This window comes from Lissotriton vulgaris, unplaced genomic scaffold, assembly GCF_964263255.1.
Source record: "Lissotriton vulgaris unplaced genomic scaffold, aLisVul1.2 SCAFFOLD_635, whole genome shotgun sequence".
Taxonomy (NCBI): Eukaryota; Metazoa; Chordata; class Amphibia; order Caudata; family Salamandridae; genus Lissotriton; species Lissotriton vulgaris.
In genome coordinates this window covers 161315-171281 of record NW_028249110.1, presented here as the reverse complement: position 1 = coordinate 171281, position 9967 = coordinate 161315, and the positions used below count along the sequence as shown (strand labels likewise).

The 9967-nt window shown below is 40.0% G+C and overlaps 1 pseudogene; it reads right to left on the bottom strand.

The window, feature by feature from the left end:
* Nucleotides 1-7373: 7373 nt before the first annotated feature.
* On the bottom strand, nucleotides 7374-9031 carry LOC147663697 (E3 ubiquitin-protein ligase MYLIP-like; annotated as a pseudogene).
* Between the last annotated feature and the right edge of the window lie 936 nt (nucleotides 9032-9967).

Here is a 9967-nt window from a genome sequence, read left to right as displayed (position 1 = left end):
AAAGGCTTGACTGCCAGATCTGGTTTTCTGTATGTTTGGGATTTGTGTAAGTAGGACCAGAAGGATGAAAGTGTCTGGAAAGTTTGTCAAAGGAGGTGTGATTGCTAAGGTATGCTCTAGGCCAGTTTTAATTAGTGCTTTGAAAGTATGGTTGAGGAGTTTCAATTGTGCTCAGTTGTGAATGTGGAGCCAATGAAACTCTTTCAGGTGTGGTGGTATCATTCATGATTTATTTCGATTTTTTTGAGGCACATCACTGCGACTTTGGGGGTAGTGCATTCTTTCAATGTACACATTGTCACATGTTGCTGAAGAGTACCCAGTGACAGTGACCCTCCATAAGAAGGGCAGGGCACCATCACTGTTAGCTGGCCAGCTCTATGACTCAGACATCACCAAGTCAAGGGTTTCCACAAACAGAGCCAGCAGAAGCTTCACCAGTGGACACCCTACAATTATCTAACGTCTAATGAGGCAGTAAAATCAAGAGGTTGGCAAGTTTCCTCTCTTTTAACAAAATCATCTCACATGCCTTTTTGTTCAGAAACTTTCAAGCTCTTCTCTCAGCCACCCACCTCTTGCATGTGTCATGTCATCCACTCACACCATCACTACTTCGATGAAACTGTGCTTACTTTTCCTCTTCATTAGACATTATTCTTTCTTTAGGAGTAGCAGAAGAAAATGTAACCCCTCTAAGGTCTACCAAACTCTAATGCTTTCTGTACTGTTGCTTAGACTGGAGTGAGACTAGTAAAAGTAACATCTCTGAAGTCCCACACTTTCCCAACTGTTGCACTGATTGTAGTAGAAATACTAAATCTAACCCCTCCAGTTTCACTTTTACTACTGTTGTGCTATTTGGAGTGGGCATAACAAATCGAACCCCTCCGAAGTCCAACAATGTCCCTGCTATTGCATAAATTGGAGTGGGGATAGAATGTGTAATAGTACCAGACTCCAATACTTTCCTATTATTGGTTACATAATAGGACAACAGGACCAGGAATAATGATTACTGGTAAGGAATAGGGCATTCATTTTAGCCTTTGTCTTTTACATTCAGGCACACCATTTGTCAAATAAGACACTGTCTATAAACAAGTCACTATCTAGTCTCTTTTCATCCAGATATCAAAGAATGACCAAAACCATCCTATGAGTTATTCCTGTTAAGGAGAGATGGTCAGCATGTTGGCCCTTAACCTCTTCTTGTTTTGCTTGGTGGAACTGAGGAGTTCCTAGAATTTGTGGAGACCATTTAACCAATAACGCAAGGTTTGAAGTCAGGGTGATTCCTTAACTGTTGCTGTCGGCTGTGAAAAGAACAATGCTTGACTTGACTGTGAATGTACTGATGAACATAGTCGCACACACCATAAACCTGATGAGAGACAAGTGGGCCAGAGGTAAAGCTACAAATGTCATGTGCATTAAAACTAAGCTTATGCAAATTGTTTCTTTTGCCTGTATAATTCAACTTTATTCCTAAATTTCGCTAATTGACAAATGTTCTGCCTTTTGCATAGCACACAACTTTGATTATTGTTGGCCAATATCAAAGCAATTGTGCTCGCTTTTAGCAAGCAAGAGCATTAATGCAATATTTTTAGCCCCGGGGAGATGCCGGTCCACAGGGCAGAAGGGATAGAAAAAAGGCAACCCCACATTTTTATTAAAAAGAAGCCACGGGAAAGTGGTGGTTCTTGGGTCATGAAAAGCCCTAGGGGGGGCTAGAATGCCCCATCCTTTAGCTATACAAAGGCCCAATTCAAAACGGCTTCATTTTAAAACTAAAAATTGGTGTGAGTCGCGGATCCAGTGCAACTCTTGCTATTTTTTTTATAAAGATTTTTTAGCCCTGAGGTGTCCCTGTGGGACAGCCTAAGAGTCCTAGGTGTTCAGGGTGGTTCTACCCTGCCACCTTTTCTTTTTTTTAACCCCTTCGATGCTGATGACGAGCTCAGCTTGTCGTCAGCTACGGCGCTCGTATGCTGATGACAAGCTAAGCTAGTTATGCAACGCGGTATTTTCATAAACGATGCACACAGCGGGAAAAGCCGCAGCAGAGATGCGGTTAACATGTTTTTGTGTAACTTGGTTCAACCGAGTCACAAGATGACTACCAACAATTCTCTGTTTGAAGAGTTGGGAGCCAATCAGATCTCAGCACCAGATCTCAGGAGTGGTTGCAGATCCTCTGTGTCCCCAGTTGTAAATCTGAAAAACCTGTAAATAACTCTGCAAGTAATGAACTGATTTGCACCATTTAACAAAAAAAAGGTGGGCTTTCTGGACCAACAGCTAACTTCATGCCAAATTTGGTGTAATTCCGTTCAGCTGTTTGGGCTGTAGCTGTGTCTAATGAACCATACGGTAATTAACATGGGGAAAAATCTTAACTATCTACTGGCAACCGCCATTATTTAACATAAAAAGCTACTCACACACCCACTTATTCACCATACCACACTTAAACACCCAGTCACAACCGATACAGCCACTCACACACTGATTCAGTCACACAGCCACTCAGATAACATATGTTAGAAACAGTATCATTCATTAGTAGTACAGAAAGTATAATAATTTAACTTAGGTAGTAGCTTAGTATATATGTTTAACACAAACATTTAGAAAACACTCACAATCACTGGATGATTTCATCAGCTAAGTCATCAGTAATGCCACTGACCATGTCATGAGAGATGTAATATGCGAGGTTCAAAACATGTGATTAAACTCAGCACTCCAATCAGTTCAATATTGATTCATACAGACTTCTCTATGTAAGTCAATTTGGATAAACCAGCAAACACATTTTTTTTACTTGCTGTTCAATTTAATATACATATGGAACATACAGCTTTGACCATATATTTGGAAGCAATAACATTATTTTTCAAAGATGGAGGGCTTGATACAAAGATCCTCCTGGACTGGCAGCCGACACATGTTTAGTTACATAGTAACTTTTTAAGGCTGCAAATAATGCCATAGAGAAAGATCAAATATTTACAAAGAGAAAATCAGAAGGCAATGAAGGAAACAGGAAAAAAAGTTTTGGGGGAAATAAAGAAAAAGAGAGTTGCATCAAAAAGATTAACTGCATTTCACAACCACACTGTTGTAATAAGATGCAAAATATTTATTTCTCTAAAAGCTAGTAAAGATAGACCCAAAGGAACTAAATAGTGAATAATGCTATTCATGCAGTGCTTACACACCAAGAATATTAATAAATCTAAAAGTTAGTGAATAAAGTAAAATTGATGAGAACTGGTATAAACAAATCCACATATAATACATTCAATACATAATGGATAAGTTCCAAAAGTATTCCATAGACATTAAAGGTCTTCCAGTGAAAAAGATCGGTCCCTAGCGAATATTAATAAGAAAAAAACAGGACAATTTATAAAAAGATCCTGATCCAAGAATGGATAATTAGTCTCTTCCACCTAACTCAAACTTTATAGCAAGTACAATGAAGTGGCATATGTAACTATTCAAAATAGTATTTTTGCCCACAACGAAAATTGCACCCCCCAGTTTCAAATGAATCCAATATTAGCCATCTGTAAGAAAGAGGAAAAACAGATAATCTGCCTTATAGGTTTAATGTAATATTCTCTTCATATAAATAAAAATCACAATATATGGCAGGAAAATGAATGTCTGCTAAGTCACTGAATTCAGTTTTAAAGTAGCATCACTTGGCCATGAAGTGAGAATTCTATATGATGCAGAGAACTCATCACATTTAGCCCAATATTAATGGGCCATTCACATTCCTTAGATGAGTAAAATTACCAGTTAATACAAGTGGAAAGTTTCTACTTTAAAAGAGTGCTTGTAGTTTAATATAGGCTAATATATAATCTGCACAATAATTTAGCCTGAAAGCCGAAGGGATTTGTGTCTCGGTGCTTTATGAGCCCAAAACAAAGTTCATTGTTAATGAAATAACAAGAACAAAAGGCCATGTATATGCAGACTAATCACAATACGTTTGACCGACAATTTGAAAAGTTAGAACTTACAAATTGGTAGGCAAAGAATTTAGGGCTATGATATGCCCCTAGAAAAAAGAGAGATAATGATACATGTTAAAACGAATCTTGACTTAATTATTTAGGTATACTACCTCCTTAAGTAATCAATCAATATGTCATCATTCAACACGTCTCTTATCTCAATCCCAAATCGGGCGAGACAATGTTGTTACCGCTAGCTGCCTCATACCGAGAATCAGTTTTGTATAGTCACACCCATCGTAATAATGAATTTAAATGCTAAGAAATGCTAATGGTAACATCCTCAATATTTATAAGATTGGTCCTAAAGAATACGAGTAGCAAGGCTATTTAGCCGCTAACTCATTAAGGCACTAGCTTGTACTATATACTATTCATATCTTGTGAAATGGTGCCCTTAATATTAAAAATTTAAAAAGAGGCCTTTTGCGATTATGAGTAACCGAGCTCTAAAGCCCCCGGTACATTACAACACTAACCTATCCATAAGCATTCTGCAGTGTATTGAGGCCATTCCGAGTAGGTCATGAAACATTTCCTATCTTTTGGAACTCTTTTTAAGCTCCTTCCTGTCAATTATGTATGACGATTTTCCGAAACGGTTGCCTCTTGTGTGTATTTCATGAAAACAAAGGATAGACTAATAGAACCAAAGTAATCGTACTCTATTAAAACCAGTGACTGCCATTATCAGATAGTATTTGTTTTTGCATTGCGTACCGTATTATGTATCTTTATCTAATTTTAAATCTAGAAAGTGTGATCATATTAGTTTAAAACGTACAAAAGTATTTACAAAATTGAATTCAAGCATTAGTAAAATTGGAAAGAAATAATTTCCAGTAACCATTAGTAAATGACTATTGAGTGTAATGCCTTAAATAACCATTACTAAGTGGGTATTTATGTAGTGCCATTAAGTTATTTTTCAGATAGAGCGAGATGAGTAGAGAAACTACATACTTTTTGACTAACCATAATAAAGACTTCTAGCATCACAAAGTGACATATTTTCTGTTTCTGATGACAAACATTTGGATAATCAAATATCGCAGTTCACTCACATATTTTCTATTTCTGTTAAATATTTCCACCATCTTATATCACAGTGTAGCTATATTAAACAATAAATGACAGCCTTGTACCCAAGTTAAAAATACATATTTGATTGAGCAGACATCTAGATTGTATGGTCCATTTGGTCTCTTATAATTTCGTCTGTTCAAAAACTAATCTCAGTAGGTGTTGTATCTCTGTGCATGTTTCTAAAGAGTTTTGTTTCTCAATCCAAAATACAAAGAAGCCAAAAGATAAAACCAAAAAGATAGAATCTCAATATGCATCAGAATATGTGAATATACATATATTAGGCATTTCCATATATTCTTAGCTTTGCAAAAAGATTTTTTATGATTTATTATATGTAGACTCGAGAAGTAACATTATTTCTTGAATCTTATCCAATCATTAAGGAAGACATACAATTCTTTGTCAATAATATTACCCCTTTCTACCGCACGAAGGCGGATGATCCATTGTGCATTAGCCTTTCTTAACATTAAAGTCCTGTCTCCCCCTCTAGCATCCATTAGAGGTTATGTGATGCCATGTAAATTTAGACCTGTTAAGGTTCCGTTTGGATGATCGGTATTGAAATGCACCCCTAGAGGGTAGCTAGATTCGCATATTGAGATTCTATCTTTTGGGTTTTCTCTTTTGGCTTCTTTGTAATTTGGATTGAGAAACAAAACTCTTTAGAAACATGCACAGAGATACAACACCTACTGAGATTAGTTTTTGAAAAGACGAAATACACGGTGGAATGCTTATGAATAGTTTAGTTTAATGTACCGGGGGCTTTAGAGCTCGGTTACTTATAATTGCCTCTTTTAAATTAATTGCAGTGCTCTCCTTGCTTCATTTACAAGTGTAACTATTAAGTGCTAACATACCATACCTAAATCTATTGAAAAGGGTTTTTGTCCCATGAGGGTGTGACTAATCCATGTAAGATGCAAAATATAGAGTTATTTATTGGATAAAAGCTTGCTAATAAGGCTGTCGCTGCTGGCTATCCAGTGAAGGGTAAAGTTAATTTACTCCCAGAAGATTTCTGCAAAAGAGCCTTTAAAGCAGACTTAATGGTTAAGGGTTTAGTCCACAATTCACCCAACCCCAGTTTAAAGATTTAAAGAGCAATCATTTGACGTGTGCCAACCAAGGGGTGGCCACATTCCTATCCAACTGGATGAGTTCATGAAGTCCTTCAGGGTACAAGCACAGTTAGGGCGTGGTCCAGATTTTAAACCAGTAAACCAATGGTCTTAAAGTGACTAGTTCACCATTCCTGTTAAGAGCTAGATCGTAATATATGGGGACTAGTGGTATCTCTCGCAGCAAGGAAAGTAATAATCTTATGAAGTGATTTTAGCTAACGATAACTGATTAATAAAAGTAATTTCCCGAACCTCCTCCCCATAAAGGGCTGCAGACTGGACTGCAACCTTGTATATTTCTATTGTGAGAGAAACTGCCCTGTGTTTGTACTCCCGATAAATTCTCCTGATTGCGGCTGCTTTGTGCTCGATAAATCCCATACTTTTCTCTAGTCGGTAATGCCAAGACAGGGAACTAGTGAATCTTACGCCCAATCATCATTTAATTTAGCTGTCTTAAGTACTAGGCCTCCTAGATTCAGTTTCCCCTAAATGATCTATGTGGCCTAATAGTCATACACTTTGTTTTGGCAACATTAATCTCAAGCCCTCTAGCTTAGGTCCTTGAGATGAACAACATGTAATCTGCAAACAGTAATCCGGGCATCGGGTGCCACTGAGTTTAGGAGCATCATGGGTACACTCCAGGAGATAGTCAAATGCGACAGCAGTAATGTTAAGACGCAATCTTTGTTTTCTCATTTAAAAATTTGGAGTCATATTCAGAAAAAGATCAAAGATGCAAAAACTATTAATAGATAAAACCAGATAAAATGCTTTACATAGCTGGTTGAAATTGTTATTGTTTAGTGTTAGTGTATGTGGTCATCCCCTTAGTGACACTGCATAATGATCCCTTTGACAATGTAGTCTCTAGTGCAAGGAGAATGGCTATAGGAGGAGAAAAGTATCCTGCCCCAACAACACACTTCTTCTAGTTCCTCAAGAGCGAGAAGGCGGGTGAGATTCAACTTCCATTTGTGTTTCTCCTTCTCGACCCTGGCTGATGTTGGAGTGACTATGTCAACATTATTGCAGCTTAACAATGCAGTTTCTTTCAACAAAGTACAGTATTTTGGGTCCCAAACTGGAGTGTATTTAGTGTATTCAGGTGCAAAGTTCATATCAAAGTAAGGTTCAACAAACTTCCGTAGGTAGGCAGGGTAGATGTGCTGGACATCCACATAAGATTGAAACACAGGGCACAACTGTAACTGACCAGCCCAGTTCTCATAACACACCATGTAGCCACATGGGCAGAAGGCTGGATTGATTTCCTCCTCACAGAAAACCATGCACAGCATGGCCTCCTTCAGCTTACACAGCTTCTCCTGCAGTGCATTGGTATGGTGAAAGAGGAGGCCCTGTCACAGTTCAGACCATGCTCGCTAGACTTGAGGGGAGAGTTTGTGGCACTCTGGTTACTGCTGGATATCAGATCCACAATGCCATCATTCTACAGTGCCCGCCGGGCTTGGTCGTACACCTCCTTTGAAGTCTGCCTTATGTCAAAGACATATTTTTGACAAGGTTAATGTTATCATTCAAGAGCCAAGACTCTAAGTGGGCATTCAGGCCTCTGCTGTACTGCATCATACAGACATTTGTTACGGTGTTGCATCTGTAAAAGGCAAGGGCTTCCATTATGGTTCTGTAGAATCAACTTGTGGCCCGCGTGATGATCATCTTGAAGAAGAGCACAATATTCATGCCAGTATCCTTTATGAAAGTCAGCTAGACATTCTTGCGGGACTAGGTCACCATCTGCATTACAGGATAGGCAATTCTGTTAATAGGGTTGAAATCTTCTTTACAGGCAGATACACCTTTGGCTCTGAAGCCTATAATCAATTTCTGCCCTTCATTGACCCTTACAGAATGCCAGTCCATCCCAAAGATCTCCAGAGTTGAAGTGATCTGAAGGACTTCATACTCTGTAGAAGCCTTGCTCACCCCTTCCAGTACCTTGGGCCTCATTTATGAAAAGTGACGCATCGCTGCGTGAAAACAGCGATGCGTCACTTTTCACTGTGCACTCCTTGCGACACCAATGATGCGTCATATTTAATGTATGACGCATCATGTCGCAAGGACTTACAGATACGTCAGTATTTCTGACGTATCTGTAAGCGCAAAAGTGACGCATTGCTGGAGTGTGTCACAAAAGTGATGCAACTCCAGTAATGCGTCCTTTCACATGGGGAAAGCCCCATGTGAAAGGGCTTGCGTCAGTCTTACGCCTGCTGTGAGGCAGGCGCAAGATTTTGACGCAACAGCATCCTAAAAGTGACGCAGTGAAATCTCATAGATTTCACTGCGTCACTATTACGAGGCTTTTTGCGGGGGAACGCCCCCTCTGCATACATTATACCTGACGCAGGTATAATGTGGCGCAGGGGTTTAAAAAGTGACGCATCTACCTAGATGCGTCACTTTTTAAATATGGCGCCACGAGGCGCATTTTTACACCGCTGGTGCGTCACAAAAAGTGACGCACCGGCGGCGCAAAACTGACGCAAGGCCTTCATAAATAAGGCAACAATTAGGCTTAAAGTGGTGGTGCCGAGCTCCTTCCACACAGCTTGAGGTAGCAGTACTTGGCAGTATTCTGGTTTTAATACTCAAACTCCCTATGCCAGCAATAAACTGAGCCTATCTGCCTGTTCCGGGGGAACACTGCAGACTGCCTGCCAACATAATATGTGCATGAAAAGCATATGGCTGGGTGAGGCAGTCTTCTCCATTACCTTTGACATCCTCCTCAACCTCCATGACCATGGTGTCCAGCCTTGTAACGAAGTACAGCATGATAGGCACTGCTACCAGGGCTGCCTATGCTACTGCCACACATCTAAAAATTACTTAAAATCAATATCACCATTAGTGGGCTTCTCATGCATTGAAGCCTCCGTTGCACATCAGTAAACGCCCAGCAGAATGGCCGGTAACCAGGCTCCTTATCAAGGGCGCGCCGGGCCGCTGTAACTTCCTGCAGTGGTGCAATCCCCCGGCAGAGCAGCCGGGTATTAACATACAGTTCCACAATGCTCCAAGCTTTAGGATGCACTACCCATCTGCAAACCTCCGGTATCATGGGCTGCAACAAAGACCATCATAGCATGAGTTCAAATATTAAGCCTTACGCGTTTCAGGCATTCAATACTGTCCTTGATCACAGGCTGAGTGGCAGCAAGTAAATGGCAGAGACTAGGCAACACATCACCAGTTCTTTTATTGCCCACAGCTGGAGGGCTCACATGATCAAAAATTGCCTTCTGGGATACGTAGTCTCTATAACACCAGAGTTCGTAATAAAGACTCACGCTGTCATCTCAAAATTACTTAAAATCAATATTAGTGGGCTTCTCATGCATTGAAGCATCAGTATTGAATGTCTGAAACGCGTAAGGCTTAATAATTGAACTCATGCTATGATGGTCTTTGTTGCAGCCCATGATACCGGAGGTTTGCAGATGGGGAGTGCAAACAAAAGCTTGTAGCATTGTGGAACTGTATGTTAATACCCGGCTGCTCTGCCGGGGGGATTGCACCACCACTGGAAGTTACAGCAGCCCGGCGGGCCCTTGATAAGGAGCCTGGTTATCGGCCATTCTGCTGGGCGTTTACTGATGTGCAACGGAGGCTTCAATGCATGAGAAGCCCACTAATGGCGATATTGATTTTAAGTAATTTTGAGATGACAGCGTGAGTCTT